Source organism: Ciconia boyciana, chromosome 3 (assembly GCF_034638445.1).
Source record: "Ciconia boyciana chromosome 3, ASM3463844v1, whole genome shotgun sequence".
In the NCBI taxonomy this organism is placed as follows: domain Eukaryota; kingdom Metazoa; phylum Chordata; class Aves; order Ciconiiformes; family Ciconiidae; genus Ciconia; species Ciconia boyciana.
The window spans coordinates 117,597,044-117,624,617 of NC_132936.1; the positions used below are offsets into that span (position 1 = coordinate 117,597,044).

A 27,574-nucleotide genomic window follows, 5' to 3' on the forward strand; every position below is an offset into this window, starting at 1 on the left:
ATCTTTCCACCAACTCAGGGTTCCTTTGAAAAGGGAACTTATTTCTTCTGCTACTTCCATATACTGCCCAGTTTTAAAAATAACATTAAAGAAAACAACCCACATTTGCACTTTTCTCTTTGTATTCTACTATATTAAGAATACAATTTTTATTCTAACTTCAGTGGAAGCAGAAGCTGTCAGATGAAATCCAATGTATCTTCCTGGTGTGAAAGCAAAGTAAATAGGCTTTGGCTCCTAATAATTACACAGACTGAGACTCATGTCATTCAATGCCACTTAAAACTCAATTCCAGAGCAATGTTAATGAGAAATTCCTCTTTAAGCCCACTGCTCCTCAAAACACTGATCATGTTATATAGGTTGGGAACTTCAGATGTTCTATGGCAACACCTATGGTTTTACGTACCAAGCAAAGCAGAGTACTGAACCTGGCTCCTTATTTGAAAGAATAATGGTTTGAACTCGCCTAACACAGGACTCCTTGAGCTAGCTGAGCCTCCACCCTCAAAGAAGGGACATGTGAAAACCAAAAACTTGCTTTCTGGTGACTTGACAGCTTCTTCGGTCCTTTCAAACCACCTTGCTCCTCATCATAACTTAGAGCCATTTCTGAAAACCAATGAGGCTGTACTGCCAGCTGCCCAATGCCCCTGGAGACCAGCCCCACTCTCCCTTGGAAATGCCCCTCAAATCAGCTCTTCCCCGCCCAAGAATTCCCCTTGCGCCAGAGGAATCTCCCAGCTGCAGGTCTAGGGCATCTTCACAGCTCCTCCTGGCCACTTTGCAATGACACCGAGCATCTGACACATTCATCAGGAGCCATCAGTGAAGTAAACGTCACCGTGCAGTTTCTATTCTGCACAATGACACACCGTTTAATACTCATACAGCCATGAGACGGAGGGCAAGGACCCTGCTGTGATTGGTACTGTACAGACGCAGGACATACAGACCTATTTCTTCCACAAAACCTCTGCCGTCTCCCAGAAACACATTTGCTTTGGACTCTGTTTTGCTCAGCTTCAGTTGAGTTCAGTTCAGAACACCCAACAGCAAAGTTAGCACTGCATTTACAGGGCTTTCCTTCCCCACTTGTGTTGAACAGTCAGCATTGTTATCTTATTTTTTGTTATAGTGTTTGCACTGGTAATGCTGAACAAACCTGAAGCCTCCACTACAGCAAACACAAAAATTGACTTTGTTTATAAAAGAATTAAAGAACTAACACAAGTTGAGGGTCTCCATTTACAGAAAACAGGCACTTCTTCATGACAGCACAGCTTCTCAGACTTATGGAAGTTTAGAAATAAAACAAGTGGCAGAAAACATGCAATTATATCCCCCTGAAGAAAATCAGCACTGTTCTCAGACTGGCAAATTCCATTTTCTACAAACTATTAATTAGCAAAAGCTTCATCTACACTGAAGATCTGTGCTTACTGCCAACCTGCTTACATTTAAGCTGGACCTTGCTCTCCCCTTTGGAACACTCCTGATCTTTGGACTTGGTAACTGAAAGCTGCCGTTTCTGGCACTGGTTTGTGCACGTGTGCACGGTCAGGAACCATTGCAACTGGAGCTGTCTCCTCATGAGCCGATTACACATATAAAGCTGAGTTAAAAGAAGGTGTCTCTCTTGCTACCCAGCCCTTATAAAAAGTAGATCACCAGAAGACTACTTACACTTTCAAAGTACTGCATTCTCCTTGCTTGACAGATTACACTTTAAGATGTTACATAAAAGCAAAAATAGTCACAAGTATTTTGGATCACCTGTCTAGTGTTAGCACTGCCGGAGATGAACTGTGCCAGGAGTGTTTCACATCAGTGTGAAAAAAGTCAGAGTTCCTAAAAACAATTTTTCCCCTATGAATTATTTATTGGAAAAATAAAAGCACCTTGTATAAATGACGGCAAAATCCTTCAAACTAGATATTGCATAAGATCTGTTGTACTTCATGGAAGCTAAAAAAAATTTAGAATATGAAATTTGAGATTTTCCCTGATAATAGGACATTATCTCTAACTCCTTGATGCCTCTCATGCAGACAATTCAAGTGCTGGGATTATTTATATTATTATTTCCAGCAAAACACTGAGCAGCTGTCATTATTTCATCTTTCCCATTAAAAAGAGCAGGTGTATAAAGGAATACTATTACAATTCTTAATAAATCAGCACCTACAGACGTATTTAATGCTCTTTAAGACTGCTTCATCTATAGACAAAACCTGAAGTACCTATGGCTAGCAAGTTTCTTTTTGTTTGTTTTTAATCAGCTTCAGAGAAAAAGGAATCAGCTTGACATGAAAAATCAAAGTGGTGTTTTAGTATGCACAAAGTCTAGCTTCATTCGTTAGCAGTCCAATCCAGTTCCTGCAGAAAAGGAGTGGGTGGTTTTTGCTACCAACTTAAATGGAAGTAGGATCAGTCACAAAAGGAGGAAGATCTACAGCTGTTACGTTAGATGCTGCAATACTTGCCTGGACAATGGAAGTATTCCCTACGACATGCTCTCAGATACCTGTCTGAAAGCATAAACTGCTAATCCTCCTCCTATCTCTACCACCACCACTACCTCATTATGTTAAATCAGACTCCAAAGATACCACCTTATTATGTAAAAATGTATGCATTTTAACTTCAAGCAGAAAGGGTTACTTTCAATTTACCCTGCTTAATCAACTGCTTAATTTCTACAGCAATGTAAGTACAAGCAGCAGCAACTTTTAAGAAAACACAATTCATTTCTACAGTTCGTTTTACCATATGAAACCTTCCCATGCATTTAGATGGAAACTGAGGTGCCTCTGTCAATTTTGTACCCTGTGAGAAGCCCATAAGACACAGGCACCTTCATTTGTGCAGGTGAACCCCTAAAAATAAATCAGAATAAAAAGGTAGGAAGTGTCATTTCAACTCACACAAATAGAAAATGTTTACTCCATTTGAGAGACACAAGCATAAAACTGATGTTAGGGGGCGGCCAAGCCCTCTACCACCATTGTTTGAGCAATAGCATATTCTATGGTGGCCAAATCCAGCACCCACTGACAGCAGCAAGAGCCACCCTGCTGACTTCACCCGGCACTAGCTGAAAAAGCCTGGACTTTCCTGATCCTGAGAGCTTTGGACTTGTCTGAACACAGACTGCCACACGCAACAGCTCTGGCGTGCTGTGCTGAAGTTCGGGTAAAGGGGCTGACAGCCCCCCCAGATGGAGATGAAATGGGCAGATTTGTTTTATTTTACACCGACAGCTGACCCGTAGCTGTAAATCAGCCACCAAAGGTCCCAGGGGACAGCACACAAACCCCTCCATAGATTTTCAACAAAAACGTCCCTGGATTTTCCAGCTGTGCTGCACAAAATGCAAGAAATGACAGCAGGTAACTGCACTCCTGTTTTCACGCTTAAAGAGAACTTACCCTTCCAGATCCTGACACACTGACATGAGTAAAGCAGCAAACGCTCTAAATGAAAGTGGCATTGCAAAAGGATTTTTTTCAAGCGTTCCCCCACCCTGAAGGAAATCCCAATAAACAGTTTTTTCGCCATTGCTTCCAAAAGATGAACCACTCTACTTCACAAAAGCCCCCCAAACGCCTGTCTCTCCGTGCTGGTGGTGCTCCCAAGGAAGACCCATGCGCGCTACTGCTCAGGGAAAAAGACACGCTAATCCCCTGCCCTGCTGCCACCCTAACACCAACCCCTGGAAAGGTCCAGCCAGCGGGGCCAGGCGGGTCCTGCCCAGCCATATGTCAGCTTTGCTCCAGCGGAGTGAAAGTCTCCCCCAGGCCCTTTCAGCTCTCCTGGCACTATGGCACGCACTCTTAGCGGTACCCTGAAGTCCCCGCTCTTGCTGGGAAAACGGAGCAAGGCTGTCGCCTCCCGGCTCAAGAGGCTCCCCGGCGCATACGCTAACTTACTGGGGTAAAGCCGGTTTCTTCGAGTCGGATGTAGCACGGCTCTTGAAAGCACAACCGCCCGCACTATCGGGGCCGGCACAGCAGCTCCGATCAAAAGTAAATTCCAACTACGCGCACGCACCTGCTTCGGCCCGGGATCTCCGTGCATCGACGAGGGAGGCAGGTATTTTAAGAGCAACTCCGCCGCTCTCCCTCCTCTGCTCATCTCAGCACGATCCCCCCCTCCCCGCCCCCCCCGGAGGAGAGGGGGAGGACGCCCGCCTCGAGCTCCTCTGCCCGGGCACAAATTTAAAGGTAGAGATAAAGCCCCGATGACTCGCAAAGCCAGGGCAGGGGGGTGGGGGGGTGTTGCGGCCCCCCGCTGCCCCCGAGCCGCTGCCCCACAGCCCCCCAGCCCCACTCACCACATGCAGCTCCACCTGAGAACTAACGCATGGAGAGGGGGGGAGGTCGCAAACTCTCGCCCTAGAGCAGCTCCATATGTCGCTCCCTCGCCGCGCCGCGCCGCTCCGGGGAGGGGCCGGGTGGGATGCGGAGGAGGAGGAGGAGGCGGCGGCGGCGGCAGGCGCAGGCGGCGTGAGGATTTAAGCCTCCGCTCTGCCCCGGCGGCTGCGATCACGCAGCATTATACAATGGAGGAGGAGGAGGAGAGGGAGGAGGAGAGGGAGGAGGCACCAGCCCCGGCTCCCAGCACTTGCCGCCAGCACTGACGACAGGGGCGGCTCCGGCGAGCTCCTCGCCCTCCGGCCCGCGTCAAAGCTCCGCCTCGGCCCCGGCCTTCCTCCCCCGCCCCCCCCCCTCCCCCCGCTGCTCCTCCTCCTCCCCCTGCTCCGCGGCCGCCGGCGCGGCTCCCAGCGCTGCCCACGCGTGCCTCTGCCCCGGGCGGGCGGCGTGGCCCCCCGCCGCCGGGGGTTCCCCGGGGAGCGCCGGGCCCCGCGCCGGGCCGCGGGCCGGGACAAAGGCGGGTGCCAACGCGCCCCGACCGCAAATATGACAAGTATCCCTGCTATCCGGCGGCGAGGACACGGCCGGGGGACGGGGCTCGGCTGCCCCCGGCCAGCCCTGCTCTCCCGCGGGGCTGGTCCCCAGGTCGTCCCGGCCCCCCCACCCCACCCCCTGTCAGTCCCCGGCCGGGCCAAGCCCGGGGAGGCTGGAGAAAGCCCGGAGCGCTGCCGGCCGCCCCCCGCCCCGGGAGCTCACCTGGGAGCCGAGGGAGGCGGCGGCCCCCCTCCGTGGGATCCTCGCTGCTAATTTGGGCTGTGCAGATACCACCGAGGCACAAAAATGAGGCCAAACGGAGATGTTCGAGCGCACGAAGACTTGGGGGAAGGGGGGGAGAGCTCGGCACCAGGCGCTATCTGGAAAGAAGACGATTATTTTAAGTTACCTCAATGATTGTGTTTCGAAAGGGACTGTAATCCCAGCTGGTGCTGTAAAAGGCGATTCAAACACCTTACAGTTTTGGCTGCAGCCCCAGCGGCATCTCGGATCATCCCGGCCTTTCATGTTCCACTAAACCGGTTGTACTTCGGGACAATAAAGCTTTAAGACCTAACATAAAGGTGATTATTAGTCATTAATATCACGACTCATTTAGGTATTATGCTCAAAATGGTCTGTAATGATTTGTGATCAATCAAGCTGATGGTCTTGTTAGAAATTAAGTTCCATTTTCAGCTAGAAAACCAAAAAGGAAAAGAAGGATACTTTTAGAGGGAAGATTTCTTTAACCTGTAAATTGTATCTGTCAAAAATCCACAAAGAAAAAAACCCACACAATTAAAATAGTGAATCTGCCAAACCAGAAGGAGATTAAGTGATGATTTTATGGATTCTTAAAATTATAATTGAAAAGACCCCATCTAATTGAGGTTTAAACACCAAGACTGGTATTTCAGATAATACTCTGCTGAAGTCACTAAAATGGGAGGAAAAGGCATCAGAACTAGCAACCGCCATTTGACTTCACCAGTTCTGGAGGTCTCGGTACACCTTTCCCCTTCCACCCGCGCTATCAGCCATTCCTTTGAGGAGATCCAAACCCTCTCATCGTCTGTCTACGGTACGTCTCTCTACGTCTGTCAGAGGTAGCCCTGAACGAGATCTGCAAAGCAATTCACAAACCGTTTACTGAATTTTGATAAGCGACTTGTGAATTGCTCAGGAGCTGGCAAAAATTGAAACCAGAATTTCCCGTGGCTGGATACTTTCCAGCAGCCGGGCACTGAAATTTGGTCCTTCTACTCGGCGAAAACAAGCCTCTTCTTGAAATTACAAGAGTCATAATAAAAAAATCATTAAATAAAAGGAAAAGCTTCCTTTTCTTTAGGGCATGAGTGGAACAGTACCTGCCTGGTGGGCTTCAGACTACTCAAAAGCCAGCCAGAATATTTGTACATTTTTCAACTGGGTTTTTTTTTTTTGCATGCCCGATACGCCAAATTTCAGGGCCGCATTCTGCCCTCCTTTACACCGGATTTATAACACGGCAGGATCTGGCCTTGTGTAATTGTGCTGTGGATCCATCCAGCCAAGCAGTGCCTGCCTTCCGGAGCTCAAAGTCCACAGCAGGTTTACAGTCCCTGTGCCTGGGTGTGTGCATGCTATCATCAGGACCATAGGCATAACCACAAACATTTGCTAAATAAGCGGCTGGGCTCCAGTCCGATATCCACGGCCCCGATCCTGCCATGTTATACTCGCCAGTAAAAGGCCTGAGCCTGTACTCTGAGTTTTGAATGCTTCTGACTTTGTTAGGTTGCTCCAGTTTTACACTAGCATAAGAGAAAACTCACCGCCCCTTCTGTTTCCTACTGTAACTCCCCTGGGCCTTTCTTGGCAGGAGTTTATAGTCATGCTGTAACTCGGATTGTTCCTCCAAACAAAACTAGTACAACCTGCATCCACACTCAGAAGCACTCTCAACCGAGCACAGGTCACGATACAAATCAATACGAGTAGAGCTCCTTCCTACGCTTCGCGTACAGCAGAGGCTCCATCATGGCGGGACAAGGTTAGGCTACGCAAGGCGAATAATCCTACCGCCAACCACTTCTCACATTGCCTCCCACCTGATTTAACAAGACCTTTCTGGCCAAGAAACTCCGCTCTGCAGCTCCAGAGAAATCTGACCAGAAGGTGTCTGCAAGGCCTGAACGCAGTTTGCCCGAACATGTTGGTAAGTGCGGAGAAACAGACTGCGACTGAGCCACAAAACACTGTACAAGGAAGTGTGTCAGCACAGGGTTCCAGAGCCTGCAGGAGCAGGGGGAAAAATCTGCGTGTCTGCAAGGAGGAGCCACCTAAAATGCATCCCATTTTGAAATGGTGCACGCAAGGGCTTCCTGAGGAGCAGCAGTGCGAATGTAATTGTGCAGTTGTAGCCTTGACACAGGCCCTCGAACTCCTCACATATGAAGACAACACACTAAAAGAGAAGGAACCAAACTGAATTTTTCTACAGTGCTACTGACCTGACGTGGGCCAGAGGTATAGTTAAGCGCAGCCTTGTCTTTGAGCAAGGATTGTCAAAGCTTGCCTGACTGAGGCCAGGTCTCCTGTAGGTCATGCAAAAACCCTCCTGTGTTAAATAAATGAACAAACAGAAATCAAAGATTGGAAAGATTGGGAGGGGGGAAACAGACACTGGACTTCGTAGGGCAATTCATTAGAAATACTACAGACTGCCAGGTAATCTCTGCCTATCAACGCACGTGCTAATCAGGAAAGAGCGGCAACGTTTGGTGTGCTGGAATGTCAGCACCCCTCACTTTTTTTTTGTTTGGTTTTGTTTGTTATTTAAAAAAAAAAAAAAGAGGCAGTGAACTGCTTCCTATGTTTCTAATTGCATCCTTGGCCTTTTTCTTTCTAATTGCAGTACACATGAATACTGTGAGATTTCACCAGGTAATTGTAAGAACAAAACATCTTCATTTTCTCCCTGGATGTTTTTGCTTCAGTGCACGCAGGAGCTGATGGGCAAATACCTAATACTGCCCCCAGAGCAGACAACTTTTTTGCAACTAAAGACCCCATCAGCACCAATAACTTGGGAGAAGCTAAACAAAGGGACCACCTACAGCCAAGGATGCTCGTTCCACTAGAGCAGCGCTCCCCACCAAGCAACAGAGGTCTCATGGGTAAGAAGCAAGCACGCTACAAGCAAAGGCGTGATTAAACACCACTAAGATCTCGTGCCATCTTGGTTCAGGCCAGCTCTGGGGTCAATACTGGTCTTCCGGAGTGGGGCCCTTCTCATGCAAGGCTCAGCCATAAATAAAAGCAAGCCCCTCAAAAAAAATGGGGGTGCTGCATTACTGCAGTTTGCACCTCTACATTAGCAGGGATGGAGCTGCACCTGTGAGCTGGGCTGCTTTCCTTGAGATTTCATTTGCTTTTTTCCTTTTTTTGCTGGTGCAACTCTTCCACTGTAACAAGGCTGCCCCACACGTCCCAAAGCACAGAGGAATCGGTTAAAACTGAAGGAAGGAATGCTCCCCCCCTTCTCACTCCAATTTTAGCTGGTTTTTTTCCTTCATTTTCTGCTTTAGTTAATGTTTTTCTCCTTTAATGTTTTTGTGGCAGTAGGAGAAACACTGTTCCCTAGAATGCATAATATGCTTAATTATCATTCTCCGTTAGTTCTCTAGGAAAAAAAAAACCTACAGGAGAAATCAGTTTAATTAATGAGTATGACCAAGTGCAGCTTTAGTTCTAATGCAGTATCATATATTATATGTCCAGTTGGGCAGTTGATCTTACTTGGGTAAAATGAACAGAGATGCAAAAAACCATGGAGCTCATGAATCAATATTCCAAGTACAACTAACCCCTTTTGTATAGTTATTCTAAGCCTTCCTACAGATTTCGATGCCAATGTCTGTTCCCAAATACTGTTTTTGGCTTCAGTAATGCAGGATCAGGCCCATACAGTCTAGTAATAGAAGGCTGTTGCTTGGCAGTACCAAAGGTTGTGCCACATGGTAAATTCATTAAGAAAAAAAAACCCTTAACTCCAAGATAGCACTCAAATAGTCATACCCAGTAAAAATCCCCAGTGTGTGTCAAGAACAAGCGTGGCAAGGTTTCGTGTGAAAGTAATACTTGGTGATTTAGATGCTTTCGAAAAGGGCTACTTCTTCACATATTAAATTATTAAGGAAATATTATGGAACAGGACTGTCAGGAAAGAAAAAAAAAAAACACCACAGCGTGAATTAGCTGGCTTAGTCAGAGGAGGTTTTGCTGCATTCCTCATGCACAGAGATGACTCCCTCCCTCTGTAATTCCCTGTGCACTCCCAGTCCTCTGGAGACTGCTGGTGTGCATCATCCTCGCTCCAGCTGAAACACTCTGTCCTCTGACAGAGGTTGAGGCTACCTACCATTGCTGTATATCTTCTCACATCTTTCTGCCTTTTCATAAACATCCGTGTTCTTTCCCAAATCCCACTCAGGCTGTATCACCTGCACAATGTGCTTCATTTTTGACCCAGGCCAGACTGTTCACACTGATGCCATCTGTACGGCACATGGGCTCCAAAAACAGTCTCCCCTTTCCACTCTTGCTTCTTGAAACAGTGGATTGTACTTTGCATTGAGCTGAGTTTTAAACAATTTTAGGCTGCTTTTCTTTCCCTTTCAGTGCTCACTCTGCAGTCTCTATCAAAAGCACAAGTCATTCTTTTCTGGAACACTTGGTTACTTTTTTGAAGAGAGGCTACGCTGATGTCCTGATATTAATCTCATACTGGGGCCAGTGGATTAAGAGGAAAAAAAAATCTGCAGATAAAACCAAAGGCTCTCTTTTACAACCGAGGAGGGAATACTTTTAATAAAGAAAAAACACAGAAACGGTCGGAAGAATACAGAGAGATGGCCAGTCTTCAGGCCTAATTAATCACTGGTGTAAACAGATGTCGCTGCAATCAAGCCAGAAGACTTCGGCCACCCACTAGTCTTGAGCACAAACCCAACATGAGCCTGAAAATCTTAACAACATGGGGCTGTCAAACATGCGAGCCACACACACTCTTCAATACAAAGGTTGTCACCATCTCCCTTATGCTGATGGACTACCTGCTCCTGGTTCACCAGGGGAGAGCAGCTCTACTGATCTGGCTTGCTGCATGCACTGCACATATTACAGCCCTTTTCAGAAGCAAAGCTACTCCAATAGAGCTCTACATGAAGCCGTACATTTCTGGAGTGCAGATGCCCCCTGCATTCTTCTTAAACACACTTGAAACCTAGAAGAGGCCTGGCTGCATAGGCAAGATTTAATATGTTTAGCACTGTTCAACCCTGCTGAAATGCCAAAGGCTTGACAGACCAAATGGGGCCACCAGCGCAGTGACTAGACGCTTTTAGAAGTGGATGTTCCTGCTCAGATTTGTCGCATTGAAGCATTGTACAACAGTAGCAATGTGTTTGAGGCTGGAAGGGCAAACCAAAATGGTGTCGTGGCTATGGTGTTGATGTAGGGTGTTATACAGCATTGCAATATGTTATATAGCACTTAAAACCATGTCACTGGAGTTTAATGTGTTCACGCTCAGATGCATTACCAGGGAAAAAAAAAACCACAAAACTATTTCAATCCTTATTTACATGAAAACATGAGTTAATACATTGACATCCAAATGAATGCACCCACCTCTAGCTGCTTCTGCTGGCTGGAATACAACCTGTAGAGCATATTAAAGCTCCTACACCATTTTGGGAGCTTGGGCATTTTGTTTAAAACTAGTTTCTTCAGCTTCCTAGAGCCACTAGATTCAAGCAATGCTTACCAAGTAAGAGAGAGGCATTTTCAAGGTAATTCAAATTTGCAATGATAAATCCTTCCCCTGACTGTCCCAGTTGCAAAATTCTTTACAGACGGTGTTTTTTCTGCACTTCTTACATACAGACAGAGGCTTCTGAGGGTCTAATTTTAAGTAAACAGTGACCTACACAGCTTCTTTAAAAAAAAAAAAAGATTCAAACCCCAATAAAACAGAAGTTGAATCTGAGGGCCAAATTTAGAAGAAAAAAAAATATGGAGCTGGCAAAAAACCTAGCACAAGAACATCAAATGTAACATAAACTCCCACTGCCATTCTGTTCCACTACAAATAAATGAAGATCAAATAGAACTGAACTCATTGAGTCAATGCAGTGAATGCACTAGTCTTTCAGTTTTAACCCTTCACAAAATGTGTGATTTCTTAGATGATGTGCAAAGACGACATTAAAAAAAAAAAAGAGTGAATGAGTACATCAGACGCTTTTACTGACTATGCCTGTGGTAATGATTCATTTTGCCCCTCTACATTCCCTCATGCTACCATAGCTGAGAGTCAGCAAAAGCTCGTACTGTATATGCAGGTAAACAGACTGTGGGAGAAGCATGTATTTCTTAACTCTACCTAAAACCACTCCTGTAACGGTCAGAAATGTATCTTAGCTTTCTGAAGAAAAAGGGAACTGCACAAATTAATTTAGGTTCTGTAACCTTTTTTATGCTCTCTCACTTTAAAGGAAGCTGTTCATTTATAGTGACCATTAGCCAAAGGCTAAAAGAGGTTTACACCTAATTAGTATTCCCAAGCAAAGATGAAACACTAAATCACTGCAAACCCACCCAGTATTTAGGATCTACCACCAGGACAAAGAAAAAAGCTGAGAATCCACCATTTATCATTATGGTCCTGTCCTGGTTTCAGCTGAGATAGAGTTAATTTTCTTTATAGTGGCTGGTGTGGGGCTATGTTTGGGATTTGTGCTGAAAACAGTGTTGATAATACAGAGATGTTTTAGTTGTTGCTGCACTAGTGAAGGACTTTTCAGCTTCCCATGCTCTGCCAGGTGCAGAAGCAGCTGGGAGGGGACACAGCCAGGAGAGTTGATCCAAACTGACCAAAGGGCTATTCCATACCACATGACGTCATGCTCAGTATATAAAGCTGGGGAAGAAGAAGGAAGGGGGGGACATTTGGAGTGATGGCGTTTGTCTTCCCAGGTAACCATTACGCATGATGGAGCCCTGCTTTCCTGGAGGTGGCTGAACACCTGCCTGCCTATGGGAAGGAGTGAATGAATTCCTTGCTTTGCTTTGCTTGCATGCACAGCTTTTGCTTTACCTATTAAACTGTCTTCATCTCAACCCTTGAGTTTTCTTACTTTTGCTCTTCCGATTCTCTCCCCCATCCCACCAGGGGGGAGTGAGCGAGCAGCTGCATGGTGCTTAGTTCCCGGCTGGGGCTAAACCACGACAGGTCCATCTTTCCCTTCCTTTCACACCTCTTACACTCTCTTTCATCCTCCGACAGTGGCTTTGGGGTGCTAATGTCCTTGAAATGTGGCAGGGGGTCTGGAAGAGGGGAAAGGCAGCTATCCTGCCTGGTCACCCCCATCTCTCTTGTATTGCAGCATGTGTCAGAATTTGCAAGGGGCAGGGGGGAGAGATACGTTGTGGGCAGGATGGCACACAGCTAGGGAAGCAGATGCTGTCTGTGGCATACTGGTCCCTAAAGCCAGTAGTGGCTTTCTGAGACAGCTATAAGCAGCTCTCTCGAACAGTAATAATTCTCCCTTTTTTAAATTTTAGCCTTGGTGGGGGAGCAAAGCAGAGACATGATGGGAGTGCCGAGGGGAACAGGCCAAGGGAAATTAGTAGACCCAAGAAACAAGGGGAATGAGCTGCATCCCCGTCAATGGTGCTGCTGCCGAGTCTGGGGTGTCCTCTGGTTTGAGCTCTGGACAGCAGCAGGAGAAGAAAATACCACGAGCAATATCACTGAGGCTCTCCCTGCTTCTTCTCCCAACCACGGACTTTCCCAGCACAAAGGGATGGACAGAATTCTCCCAAACCCCTCTTTCTTTTACAGAGAGCGCCATTTTCCTGCAGAGATCCAGCTATACAAACCAGCTTCTACCAGTTTTATTTGTAGAAAGAAATACGTGAATGGCTGTCCTGAGCCATCACTCTTGTTCCACAACCTGCCCGCAAAAGCAGCCAGCAGCCAGGTACTTCACAGAAAGGCACCAGCCTATTTGCAATAGCTGGGCAGAAACAGGCACCCTCTGCGAGAGGCTCACAGCCAGGGGATGGCCAAGTCAAGGAGGGATGATTGTCCATCTGCTATACACCTCATGCCCCAGGGCATTTTCTAATCATCCACATCCAGGGGACATTCCTAGTGTGATTCCTGCTAAGCAAAAAGGTCATAATAAACCCCGGTTACTTTGCTTGCTTACCTACACCTATAGTTCAGTAGTGTTAACATTCAGGTTAATCCACACACACACACACACACACACACGTGGTCTTCTGCTAACTTTCCTTAACTCTTAACTGGATGTTCAGCCCCTGCCATACGAGCACAAGAAGTTAAGCAGATGTCAAAATGCTGATAATGACTCCACACACATACACAAATACTATTCCTATGCAGGTCAACAGGCAGAAACCTCTTTTTGCTGACAGTGCTCTTCAGAGGAAAAACTATCTCATCTGAGCAGCTGGGGAAGTGCAAGTGCTCACTCCTACTCTATTTGGGGGGTTCATAGAAAGAGCTGCCCCCCAAGAACGCTGGTGTGTTACTCTTACCAGTGAGAAGGGAGGCCTGGCATCTGATGGGTTTGTTTTGGTTTTAAAATGAGAACAACCTAAAACAAACCACCTCTGTTAGAGAAACATTGTCTTCCATGAGATGTTCAGGTGAAAGAGCTCAGATTTCCAACATATTTTTGCTAGCTGTCACAGCTGATGTGGGCGAAATCATGAGAAGGAAATGCATTTGTTGTTTTGAACTTTTTTTCTTTCATTTAGCAAAGATTCCCCTTAAATAAATGGAAGTAGGGAGATCTTGAAATAAGCCCTAGCAAGTTTTAATCACACTTTTTCTTCTTGCGAGCAAGCCGTCATTCAGTAGCTAGGTGGTTCTAAATAAAGAACTCTAGTCAACAACAGGAAATAACTCCCACAGAAAAAAAAGGGCAGAATACAAACTCTAAGCAACTCTCGTACATAGCTCACAACGGCCTTTTGTTCCATGCACATTAAGTTCTGAAAAGTAAAGATTTTAGACATGTTGTTGCTGTAAGTAATTAAAACTTTTTTCTTGTCGCAAGTACGGATCCCTTCCTTGCCTTTCTCCCAAAACAGTCAGATCTAAGAGTCAGAAAATACCAAGCTATTCCCATTTCATTTAATAAGTAAGGACATTCTAGGAACACCACATGATGACCAGGATTTTCAAAAGTTACTGATGGTGTCTTTTGCTCTTTTTTTCTTCCTTTTCTTTTTTTTTTTTTTGGCAGGGGGGAGGTGCACTGTTGTGTCCTCAGCTGCGAACAGTTTACATCCTTCTTAACGTTCAGAAACCACTTCATGTTCAGAAAGCACAGAGCACCTGGTCTGTGGGGAGGGGGATAAAGGAGAAACCACACATCTCTACCCACTTTTTAAACACTCAGGCTAGTGTCTAATCATCAGCTTTTAAATTATACAAGATGTCACAGGCCAATGCCTGCAAACATTACTGGCAAAGACCGCCTATCTCCTCCTGCACACAGTCTTCCCAAATTCAGCAGAACAGCCTGGCACCAGGATCTGACCCAGCCATAAGACAAGTGCCACACACAGGAAGCACTGGCTGTGCTTTGTGGAGGAAACATTTTCAACCACGACCCCAGGATTTCTGTAGTTTTGACAGTTCAGATTAACCCACCTGGGTTGACGGGCTACTCCTGCCTTCACTGCACAAGTTAGGCAGATAGGACAACAGCATCCCTGCTGATCCCACTCCTCAATTCTCTTCCTCTTCCCAGCCTGTGATTCATCCTCTCCGTAGGAAAACAGTACTAGTCCCTGGCTATGGGAGAGAGCTGAGTTGTTAGCAAAGCTGGTTGGAGCTGGATGTGTCCAGCCTCTTCAGGCAGGAGAGTACAAGGAGATGCACCTTGTTCTGCTCAAGACAAGGTGCTTTGACGTGCTCCAGGAGGAAATCTTATCTAGTATGGATTCAGGCAGAAGGGTGAGAAGGATAAAAGCCTTTAGGAGATATTGGAAAGCAGGCTGGGGACAAAAGCAGCACAGACCAACCTGGAACAGAACATAAAACTCCAATTAACAAGAAACTTAGCCATACCAGCATTTGATGGATGAGAAACCAAGGGAATATAAACAGGAGGAGAGGAAGAAAAAAAAAAACCCACCAAAAAAAAACCAAAACAAAACACAACACAAGAGTTTATTCTGGTTAAACTTTAGGCTGTGAAATAGCATCTAAAGCTGTTTTCACAGGAGCCTGTCTAGCCTATAGTGCCCACAATAGCTACACAAACAGTTCTATATTCTTGTAACAGGGCTTTCAGGAAAACCAGCATTAACAATCTGTTGGTTTTATTGGCTTTTTGCTTTGTTGTTTTTTTTTTTTTTAAATTCCTTAAAGTTTTCACTTGTAGTCTGGTGCTGTCAACAACCAAGCTCTTCTATTAGGTGTCACTTGGGGACATACCTGAGTCCTACCATAGCTTCCAGTTTATGCTGAGCAAAGATGATCCCAGGTTTCAAGAAAGGGGATAAATTCCCCTTTTCACCCTCAAAAAAAACTTAATCTGCAATCCCTCTTAGAGAGGTAAGACTGCCCCCTCAGTGGAGAAGTACAACTCCAAAACATGCATATTGCAGACTCAGGCCAGATTCTCTCATCTCTATTAGGACACAGCAGATACCTTAGTTTATAAGAAACAGGAGGAGACTATCTCCATACAAAACTGTCAGTATCAGACCAGAAGACAGAAGCACCTAGCAATCTGGTTGACAGTCCACAAACAGGTCCCTTTGCTTTGCTGGAGAAGTAACAGGGTTAGGGCTAGTGAAAAAAAAAAAAAAAGATGCAGATTGCAGGACTGAGCACAACATACAAAAAGGCACAACTAAAATCCTTGAAAGAATATGCTGGTTGACTCTATCTGGCTTCAAAAAAGTGTGGGTTTGGTGTGCTGGGGGGAATTTTAAGATGGCTGCTGCTTGTTAGCTGTGATGGATAGGTCTCTGCAGGAGGTGGGAGAGTTTCTTTAGGATAGTTGCTATTATTTGTGGCAAGTATCTTCTGGAGTACAAACATGTATATGGCAGATTTCAGTGGTCTGCTGATTCCAGCATCTCTCCATCAAATCACCCGATGTGGCTCTGCCACATTACAACCTAACTGTAAAACCATTTTCCATGTTAGAAGTAAGTCCTGTTTGAATTATACAGCTACAAGAATCAAGGTTACAGATCCAGACTGGATTTTTGTAGCTGGAATATGTGAACTAGCTCAGTGTGCACGTGTGTACCTGTGTGTTTGTGTGCACATGCGCTATCAAAAGTTTACTGGAAGAGCAAATAAAATTTGCTTCCTAATGCAAAATGAACACGCAGGCTGAAGCAACTCCACATTCAGATCTATCCCAGAATAAGTCTTGGTGGTTGTATTATAAAGTCCTCAAAAGTGGGTTCAAACCTGAGCTTGCAAGTATAGACTTTTCTGTTTTAGAAAACAGATGTCACTGCTGAGAGGTCCAGACTCCTCTTGAACTTTCAGAAAGGAAGAAAAATCGACATAGAGTATCCTAGAGCAGCTGTCCCCTTGTTTCCCAGTTCCTCACCTATTAGGTTAAATACTACAACGATTTCAGTGGGACCAGCACACTTTAAAAGATGTAGTCTGTCTTTTTCTCTCTCTCACTGAATGATATTTCTGCCCACATGCACTGACACATACAGCGTCTAACAAGGCTGTGATTCATTTTCAGTTCTAGTCATGCTCACAAGTGATGTAGCACACTTGCTGTGCCTTCAGGATCTGCGTAATTTTGCTTCTCTGCCCCCACCCTGCATTAAGTGAAGTTCCAACAAAGCCAAGTCATCTCCCACCAACTCACCCTCCCACCTGCTTGGGGGATGTGTACAGCAGGAGTCTGAATAATAATAATAAAATTAAATTAATTTTTAAAAAAAGAGAGTGAAGGGGATGAGAGCCTGAGAGATACCGTGAATTGTTAGAAAGCTTTCTAACATCTACAGGGAGTGAAGAATAATAATAATAATGGGATGTATACTACCAGATCACTGAAGAAGCTGTATCAATCCTGAATCATCTTCCCTTATGTGTTAAAAGCAGCAGTGTGTCTTGCATCGTGAATATCATGCATGTTCATGCTAAAAAATGATTGACATGAAATCGAAATCCCTGATTTACAAAGGCAAACACCTCCTCAGCCTCTCCCACAATAACCTCGTAGTGACCATTCACTTGTCCTCTGTCCTGTTGCAGTGACTTTGACCAAGCACAAATGTCAGCGAAAGTCATTAGCACGTCCCAACTGCAAACCTCTCGTATCCAGTGGCTACCATCCATCATGAATTACACACGGTGGTTTTGTGATACAAATTACAAGCTGCTTCTGAGCTAAACTCCATGTATGAGGCATGAGGCCAAGCTTGAACGAAGTGAAAGACAGGCTTTTTATTTGATAAATCTCATTATCTCACTGGCATTCAAAATTCATCTTAGACACAGAAATGCATCACAAAATAGTTCTCTAGTTACTTGGAAGAGCCAAAATGCTTTACGATGTAAGTTAAAAGGTGTTTACACCCCCATCACACTAATATTTCTAGCTCTCCCCCACCTTCAACCTGGAACTATGTTTTGATGGAACAGAAATCTTGGTTTTCAAAAGAAAAACAAGTCAACTGCATTTCTTCAGCAAGAGTCCCCAGACAAAACAGAGTCACTGCAGACTCCTTCAAGCAGATCTTAGTGATCTGCATGATTTCCTTAATCCCTAACCAATGACACAGGGAAAGAAGAATTAGCACCAGAAACTAGAAGGTACTTCAATATCAGATATAATACTGAGAGGGTTGCTGTCACCTCAGAGCTACAGCGAACTAAGAGGACACATAAGGTCTTTCTTCCTTTACATGAAACACGTATGTAAGGCTCCCTACCATGTAAGACACGCACACACACCCCCCAGCTAAGCAGCCTCTCCTGTTGCTGACCCCCATTCATGACCAACACAAGCAAGCCAGAGCAGAGATTAAATTCTCTACTTGCTGTAGCGGCCCACCTCCTCCTCTTCCTCACTCACTAAATGCTCACTCAGTTTGGTCACAACAGCTCACCAGCCCACTTACTTGCATGTCCCCACCTTGGGCACACTTAACCATCCTGCAAAGGCAGAGCCCAAGAGGACACCAGAGTTTTGGGCCACTCCAGGCTCGTCCAAGCCTAATGGGGGAGGTAGAGTTCCTCTCTCTGCCTTCCCACCAACCTCCTTTTTTCTGCCAGGACAAGCCTGGGCTGATCGGGAGCTGAAGAAATATATTGAAATTTCCTCATGGTCATTTGTTCCTGATCCCTTTTCCTCCACAGAAGCTCTCAACTCTATCAAAGAAATGGAGGAGTGACCACAGCCAGGGAAGGGTTGATGTACATTTCTGATGTTTACCACGCATGACTGGAAGGAAGGAACTGGATCATCCCATGAGGCTGATACTACAAAGGGCTCTAGGAGCTCTGAAGGATTTGGAGGAGGATAGCTCCTGGGGCTGGATACTCATTGGGAGTAACGGGTCAGGCAAATAAAGCAACGGACTTCCATTTCAGCAGACGGGCTACTACCTCATTTTGCAAATTGAAGAAATGAAGCACAGGGAAACTACAGGATGGCTTATTGTGGAAATGAAAGTCAAGACCGCGTGTTTTGATTTCCAGAGCACTCAACACAAGTCCAGCCTTCCTCATCCACTAAGTCACACTGTAAACATCCTCAGGGCAGGGCCTGCACCTTTCATTTGCTTTACCTCTGTGGCTTCCAATCTTTCCTGGTTTGCAGATACTTTCATGCTTTCCAATAGGGCTGTGCATTTAAACCTGCTGACAACAGGCTTGCTTTCCCTGGCTTTCCTGCACATCTTACGTGTAGCCTGCAGATCTTTGAGAGACAAAAACCACGGTCTGTTCTCCCTTGCTGTGGATTCGTGTGTGTCCCTCTCTTCCTACTGATCCCTACACACCACAAGAGTCAGCAGCAGGCATTTTCAAAGTAGCCCTAACTCAAGACAGAAGCGCAGAGCTTCCCTGTCATTTCAGCATTTCCCATCTCAAGGTATGGGAGCTGTTGATCTCCCACATGAAAATGCATTATGCTGTCAGCCCAGCCTAAGGGCTGTTATTTAATTTACTTGAGGAGGTAAGTGAAAGCCCCTTCATGCAAATGCTTACAATGTGATCTGGAAAACAGCAGGCGTAATTAGATAAAATGGCAGCAAAGCCCACCAGGGAAATAATGTTAATTCATGAGGATTTTCCTCTCCACCTCCATCTCAGCAAGATTTGACGCCGGGGGGGGGGGGGGGGGGGGGGTGGAATCAGAATGCACCTCAATGATCTCTCTCTTGGTGAAGTAGAAAAACAGGACACCAACCACTGGGGTCATCTAAAAGATGCCTCAGCACAGCACCTCTGGCAGGACTGGCAGCCCATGCTCCTAAGCGATGAAGCACTGAATGCAAAAATTGCTCTGTCACTGTCATAAGTTATTCCGAGTAGAGACATAACGAGCCAACATCCCTAAACTTCACACCATCTCCTGACCAGGCGATGGAAAAGATTTGTCACATGATAATGCCATCACTGCAACCCTCTATCCCCAGTAATAACAATAAAACCAGAGCTCTTTTGCAAGTCTTGAGAACAGATCTGGCATTTCCAACCCAATCACAAATTCTTTCCCTCAAAAATATCCAGGAAAGGGTTTTGAACAAGCCATGTCACAGCATCATCGGTAAAGGAGAGCGCTAGGACACCGCACTCTCAGTGCATGGGGCTCCAATATGAATGGCAGCGATGCTCTCGCAGCGGCCTCAGGAAGCCGTAGTTCTGTGTTTCAGCTTCTGCCAGTTTCTCCCTCCCACCTAGAAGCCAGCCAGGAAAGTCACCTCCTGATTGCTGACCTGCCACTACCAAAATGGATTCCAATTAGCCAACTCACTCACAGCTATTAGGAAAGAGAGACACTTTTTGTTGTTGAGTAATTACTCCTCATGAAATGGCTTACATCCCTAGTTGATTAGGTCACAACACACTGTGAACAAACTGATGTAACAGAGATATCTTTAACCTGCTAAATTAAGGCATACTTTCTCGATATAGAAAGCTTAATTGAAGCCATGCATGGGGTACTTACCAAAGGCATCTAGACACAGAATTGTAATATTCACAAACAAACAACGGTTGAGACTGAAAGACAACCCATACACATCCAACTTGCATGTTAATTGGGGGAAAAAAAAAAAAGCTGGTTTGTTTGCTTACAGCGAGGATAGTAAATGACTCAAAGTGAACAGAGTAGTTTGACATCAGCAGTTAAACATGTAACAGCAATATTCAGGTGGCACATATGAAAGAAAAGATTTTTTTTTGTTTGTTTCCCTATATATTTTCCCCCAACTAACAAAGCAAAAACCTCTTCCTCTAGTCAGGGATTCACTTGTTAAAGCAATAAGAAATACACAAAATTATTTTTTATACAAAGCCCAAATAACCACATAGTAAGTGCCAGCCCTGCAACAGCAAGGGTTCCCAAAACACAGCCCACAAAGCCCCCCAAGAAGGATCTTGAACCACAGTCAGCCCAGGTTGCATTGCAAATAAGGTTGATTACATTTTCTCTCCCTTCACAAAATCCCAGCTTTCAGTCTCCCTCCATAAACAAACTTTCAGCTGCCTGGAGAACAGCAGCTCCACCACCATTTCTATCAAGTCATCCATCGTAGTACACTGGTTTACTTAAAACCAAACCCAATTCCCCAAGCCCGTAAATACCAATGACTTCCTGATTTTGGAACTTGCCCATCCATTAAAGAGGAAGCTGTTCTCTTTACGGATTGTGGCCTTAATCTGTCAAACAGTTATGCCTGTGCTTAACAGGAGCACGCAAGCACTTCAGTCCAACGTAAGCATTTGTCGAAGCGAGGCCAATATTTCCTGTTGCAGTTAAAAACATATTATACAGTTAGGATGGAAAAAATATGACTGTGACACAAAAAAATCAACCCTTCTCTTCCCATTTCGGGGGGGGGTGGGGTGGGGTGTCGGGGAAGCACTCGCAATGTAAATGTGTGACAAGGGCCTGGATAGAGTGAGTGCCATGAACAGCTTTATACCGTGTTGGCTTTCTAAGTCGGGAAACCGACTGGGTGTCATTTAATCTCCTAGATTAAAATCACTTAGCGAATATTGTATTGTTTCACTGTTCTTGCTGTCATTTTAGCGTTCAGGGCCTTGCCGGAGCTCTGCTGCTGGCTAACTCGCCACTAATGAAACCTCACGCAGGAGCAGCTGCCGGAATCTGTGTCAAACTGCATCTGGCACCCATCTATCTTCCAGCCATCTAAATTCACCTCTGAAATCATACAAAAGCAGCCGCAGAGCTCCCTGCAGCCACTCCAACACACCAGTCTTTGTCTCATCAAGCCAGTTAAGCAATTTAAAGCAATTTATTTATTTAATTTGCCTTGTATTTTACAGCAGCAGCTTTTTTCAAAAGAAGCGAAGAAGTTAAGAAAAAAAATTGGTGGCAGGGGGAGAGGGAAAAAAGTGCCTTTTTTTTTTTAAAGCCTGTCAAGCTCTCAGTAGACTATCATTAAACCAGTTTTGGCTGAAACTGTATGTTTAGGGGTTTTCCAATGGAGACACTCTGGTGCCTGCAACACTCAGACAGGGAGGGGAGGCTGCTATACAATTGTTGAATTGTTGTCATGGCTATTAAATATGCTGTAGCATAAATACCCAACAGGGCTGAAGGTTTGCAGTGTATTGGCTCTGGAGAGGTATCAAAAATACTGGTATTAACTAGCAGATAACTGAGTTATACAAACACCGAATAAAAGATTAAGTCAAAAGTTGTAAAAGGTTTATTAACTTCACTCCAATCCCTTCCCCCCTTCCTCCCTCTTGCCCCCCACTTGGGGCTTAAAGTACCCTGTAAATTCAAAATATTTGACATTTACTGTAGCGTTAATTTGACTGAGTCTCCTCTAACGTTTGGGGTAAAACTGCCTCTCCTCTCTCTGCGTTTTCTGCAGAGGACAGGAGTTTTGCTCCACCGTCTCGTTAGGCTTATGAGCAGCAGTTGAGAGAGTGGCACAGTAAAGCCATGACTTGCTGACTAAAACAGGTTAATGAAAAACAGGCTAGTGACTGAAATTGAAACTTCTCATTTCTCTCAAGAAAAGGGTGTATTGTCAAGATAAAGTAGAGCCTAGCGTGTCTATTAAGCAACTTTCAGAGAAGTGCTGCTCAAAACAGCAGCACCGCAAGCTCCACAGCACAAGAGGAGGGGATGCAACCCCCGGTGCAGGCACAGCCCCAGCGCCCAGCCAGGCCGTGCCGGGAGAGACTGTCCTCTCCGCACCAAAACCCAGCCAGCTGCCGGGAAGAAGCATTAAAGAACATGGTGTGCAGAGGGCATGGGATGTGCTGGGGCTCCCCTCCCAGGGTGAAGTTGTCCATCCAGCCAAACAGGTCACAAGCCAGGTCTTGGTGACATCCAGCCGTACAGCATGGAGGACTCTAGGTGAGTGTGCCAGGCCTACCATAGGGGCACTGGTGGGCGAATTCAGCAGGCGTTTCCTAGACTGAATGCTGTGGAAGGAGCAGGAGAAACAGGATCTGTCAACCCATCTAATTAAGGTGCATTTTCCGCATGCAGACTCATACATGTCTCTCCAGGCTATAGGGCCCTCATTTCTTGCCTCAACCCAAACCAGACTGAATGTATTTTGCATTTCTATGACAATTTGTTCTCAGCACTTCTCAGGAAGGAGAAGCACAACGTACATGTCCTAAGAAAATACTTGCACGCTCGCAGACACCTCTGTCTCTGCTGCTAATTGCGTCGCGTCCATCCCCTTTGCAGATAATCTGTTGCAGCAACTGGCCCTGTTACTCCATGCTAACCCCATTTGAAAAAAACTGAAAGTGCACTCCTCTCCTGCGAGCTTCCCAAAGTAACCATGTAAATGAGAAATCGCATTCTTGCGCAAAGAAGCGCAAGCCTGGCTGCTGGCATTGCTGCTCTTCTACCCAGTAAGTAAAAAGAAGATTTGTTTGTGTCCTGCATAGGGTCACATTATAAGGATGCCTAAAATGAAATCACTAGTGCTGAGGGGCCAAGCGAACATTCCAGGCAACCCCCTCCAGCCCTCAGTTGAGCTCTGCAGTAGGACTGACGACAGCCCCAGTACCGTGGCCACTAGGAAAAGCAACATAGATCAACAACTCATTTTTCACAGGCCAACAGGCTGACCTCTGGGCAGCATTGGAACGAGTCAGCATAAAGGTGACAAAGCTCTGTATACCATTATAAATCATCCAAACCAGCCAGCAGAAAATCCGTGCACTGATGGAGTTAGCTTATACCTCTTTCTTCCCCCCCCCCCCCCCTTGTAAACAGAGTTCTCCCCCCCCATCATCTCCAATGGCCCATATGGCAGGTATCAGGAGGGGCGTTCTCACATCCCCCTCTCCGAGAAAGCTGGTCCTGCTAACAAAGTGCTCGCACAGCACGCTCTGCGTCTCACCGGACGTCACACCAACAGATGATGCAAGCGATGCCTGCTGTCCAGGTGGTGGTGTGTGACCTGTTTCTGGGCTACAGAAGTTTGCTTTGGGAGGAGTGTGCAATGTCTAGTGACAGAGGGGGGAGGAGGAGCGAATCATTGTAAGAAAGTCAGGAATAAATCCTAAATCCTATGTATTGGCTCTGTGTTTTCAAAGGGAAGTAAGAGGCAAAAACGAAAGCACAGTATCACAGCCTCGGGACCCCACCATCAATCTGGAGTGGAAGTAAGGAGGAGAAATAATCCCCACTGTGGGAAGTAGAAACTTGCTGCTTACAGCACTAATGTCCCTAAAAACTAGTTTCCTTAACAGCACATGGCACCATGAAAGAGAAATACTTTAAAGACAGATAGGAAATTCCCTCCTCCCCTGCCTTCCAATGAGCCCATTCATTCAAAAACAATCTGCTTCCCCACCTGACCATTAACAGACTACCTGCTCAGCACCACTACCACGTGTCTCAGGTTTTATGCATGTATAAACTATCCTGTAACTGGGGCAAATGTATTCTCTGTTCATTTACCAGGTGGAGTACTTGTTCAATCATTCCTCTTTCACATGATATATGCAACCAAATGAGCTCCGTAGCAACAGGGTAAATTTTCACAGCTAACTCTCCCTCTTGCAGGATTTTCTTTGGCATGGGCTGAAGCATCGTTGGTTTTCTTGTCACTTGACGATTTTGCCATATTTTAGAGCAGTTCCTCCAACCCAAAAGAATGCCAGCACATACAAACAGCTACACATACAAACAGTATTTCAAAATTTACAGCATTGCCCTTCAAGTCACAATCCAGAGGGCGTCCCACAGAGGTTGTGAAGAAAAGGGAAGCAAAAGATGTTGATTTGCACAAGGCATAGTGCTCCTTTAATTAAAGGAGACTGTCAGTTGGTCTTCATGTACTTTCTTGCAATCTTTGGGGCCTTCCAACCCTCCCAAGCTGCTGATCTCTTCAGTCATAGGGAAGTCTCTGCAGATCCCTGTAGATAAGCTGTCCTGGCACTTCAGTCTGCTCACACAATCCCTACAGAGCTGTGGTTGGCTTGTACTATGTGACATGTGCACACTGTCTATCCAGAAAAACAACACAAGAAACAAAAAAGCCCTCTCCAAAATACCTCATTCCTTCTATTGATTATGGAAATCTCCCCATTTCCAGGAGCTCCTGGAAAAGCAGGCAAGTCTTTGTGTCTACATCTCTTGCAATATCATTTCAGGATATTACTGTTTAAATAATAAAGGGAAGCTTTTTTGATGGGGAAAACCAAAAAACTGAATAGAGCTGGTTTTGTATCAGGTGCTGTATTAATTTCATGAGTTTTTCTACAGTGTATTCGTTTTCAAAACAGGGCAGCCAAGAAGTCCCTCCTCCAGTTATCTATAAATCAGGGCTGGAGAGAGAAGAAACAGTCCCAGAGTGTGGTTTGCATCAGCCTAAGCAATCCCACCAGCAAGTCGTGCAGGTACATAGCTACACAGCCTCAATTAGCAAAAAAAGGGTCATCTACAAACCAAGTACAGAAAAAAAGCTTACAACTCCGCCAACCAGCCACGCTTACCTGTTTAAAGAGGGGGAAAGGCAGCTACCTCCCTTGCAGCACACACTGCTCAAGACAAGCAGAGAGACCAGGTTCCACTTTTAGGAGTTTCAATCGCATAAAGAGCACCAGACACAGGGACAAAACCATTTAGCAAGGCAGTCATCATGTCCTGACCGCGCTCCTCCGCAAGCTGTGCGAACAAGCTGTGCAAACGCTCTGACAGGCAGAGAGGGGCAGTTGCAGGGCCGGTACGCTTAATGGTATGCTTGAGCCATACCTCAAATTGTAAGGGTCACCGGAAGAAGGCACAAAGACCAGAGCATGGAGCAGTATGGACAGAGCAAGGGAGGAAAACACTTTAATAGAGAAGGAAATAAGGGCTAGAAATTGGGCAGAGGGCTTGCAGACAAATATGAGATAAAATAAAAATATATATACACAGCTGCAAACTGGCACAAGAGCAGCTCCAAAGCAGGGAGGTAGGGAGATAAAGGTAAAGGGAAGAGGGGGATCTAGACCTGACTATGGCAGCAGGAAACTGTTTTGGTGCCTTTCTCCCCCCCACACATTCATTTGGATAAAAATAATAAAGACTGAGGTGCGAGTCCAAGAGGCCAAGGATGGGAAAATTTGCTAAACTAGAAGCAAAAGATGACCCAGTTTGGACAAGAGGTTTAAGCAGAGGGAAATCAAGAGGAGAGAAGGAAGTTTGGAAACTTGTGTAGAGAAGATAACAGCAGGATTTAGCAACCATAAGGAATGGGAACGGGGATGGGTAAGGAGAAGGCAGTTAAAAACAACAGAGTTGCAAGCTATGTTTCATGGCACTAATTCAGCAAAGAAACAGCCTCAAATGGATGTAAACAATGGACTATTCATTAGGGGTTTCATTCCCTGCAACCCAGCATACTATTGTCTACAAGTTTTAAATACTCCCTTCACACACGCTAAATTACAGAAAATGTGAAACATCAGATAATCTCAACAACTTGCCTCAGAATCGCTGCCCTCAAGCATGCACCATGCTCAGCAGGCTCTTCTTCCGACCATCTACCAACACGTGTAGGAAAATAAATGATTAGGACCCCAACACAGCAGTTCTGTAGGGGTCTGAAAGTAAAAACCACTCCGCAAACATCTGAACAATGCACATAATGTTTGTGAAGCTTAAAATGCAATTCTGCTTTTGCCTGCTCCAGTCCATCTCTCCCTCATGTTTAAAGTAGGAGGTGGCTGTTCTTTGTGTCCGATCCGATGGCCACAACACCACCAGCAATCTTTGCAAGGCCAGAGCTGGTCAGCCTCCCAGAGCTGTGCCCTACCTGCCCTCGCGCCATCTCTAGCACAGCTAACTGGTCTTTTAAGTGCCATAGCTTGCTTTCACACCACCTGCGGCACTGGGGCCAATGGGGAGCAAGACCTGGCCTGCAGAGCCTGCGAGCCAGGCTCAGGGCTAGGGAAAGATGCTGCTGTGCTTAGGCAGCTGATGGTTGCTTATAGGAGCTGACACTTCGTAAGTAGTTAGGATCAGGGTTCTAAGCTTGTAAGCCAAGTACTGCTGGTGGAGAAATCATCAAGAGGTAGCACAGAGGAAATCTGATGGTGCTATTTCCATTTGGCTGTGACAAGGCAAGCCTTGCACATCTGGGGTCAGACTGTGAGCTACAGCAGCCAGCCTGAAACTCATGCACAGCTTTGCATGAGTAAAGGATGGGCAGTGACTAACAGCACAGGTAGATGATCTCTGTGGAGCCTTTTTAAGCTGTCCCACCCCAAGTGTCCTTTCCACCTTGCAACAGGAGCCTCCCTCACTGACAGAAGATGATGTGTGCTTGTATCTCACACTACCCATCTGACATAGCAGCTAAACCAGCAGTTCAGAGTTTGGAGCTACATTTTTAGTTGCAGAAGGTACAGATGCACATTTCCTTCTGATGCCTCTATTACAGTGAGGGGCAGCTTGGATAGCTAGAAAATATGTTTGACATCTGTATTTGCTCATCTGAGCTTTGTCCGTTAGAGCTCTCTAGTAATATCCCTTCCTGAGCACCGGGGTGCACGACAGGGCATTCCAGTGTCATCCATGTATCCTCCTCTTGTTCTCAAAGGTGACTTGGCTCTTTGGGCTGCCCTAGTGCAAGTACTCACTGCCTCTGATTCACAGCCCCTTGGAGGGAAGGGTCTTGTGCTTCCCAGTAAAGGGCTAGCAACTGTGGGAGGCATTTGTAGGGCAAGATGGAAAGAGAGGCAGGTTACTTAGGCTTCCTTTTTCCTCACCTATATGAAGGCACCTGCATAAAGGACCTTTCATAGTGCGTCCTTCCTGTATTCATGGGCAAAGGCTCAAAGGACCTATCTAGTCTGCAGACCTGCAGAGCACAGGCTGTACAGCCTCACTCAGTGTCTCTCATGTCTGGCAGGATATGACCTG

General features: G+C 45.8%; 1 protein-coding gene across 8 annotated transcripts in view; it reads right to left on the reverse strand.

Annotated features, from left to right (window-relative positions):
• SERTAD2 (SERTA domain containing 2) overlaps positions 1 to 27,574 on the reverse strand; it is an 84,285-nt gene that overhangs the window by 17,153 nt on the left and 39,558 nt on the right. For 3 of the 8 annotated variants that reach the window (XM_072857353.1, XM_072857356.1, XM_072857359.1), the window contains exon 2: positions 5,133 to 5,290. The exons of 2 other annotated variants lie outside the window; for them this stretch is intronic. The gene's annotated coding sequence lies outside the window, so the exon portion shown is untranslated. Of the gene's footprint in view, positions 1 to 4,336; positions 4,604 to 5,132; positions 5,291 to 7,405; positions 7,424 to 27,574 lie in introns of those variants that run through there. 3 more of the 8 variants (XM_072857357.1, XM_072857358.1, XM_072857354.1) reach the window with 3 other exon arrangements.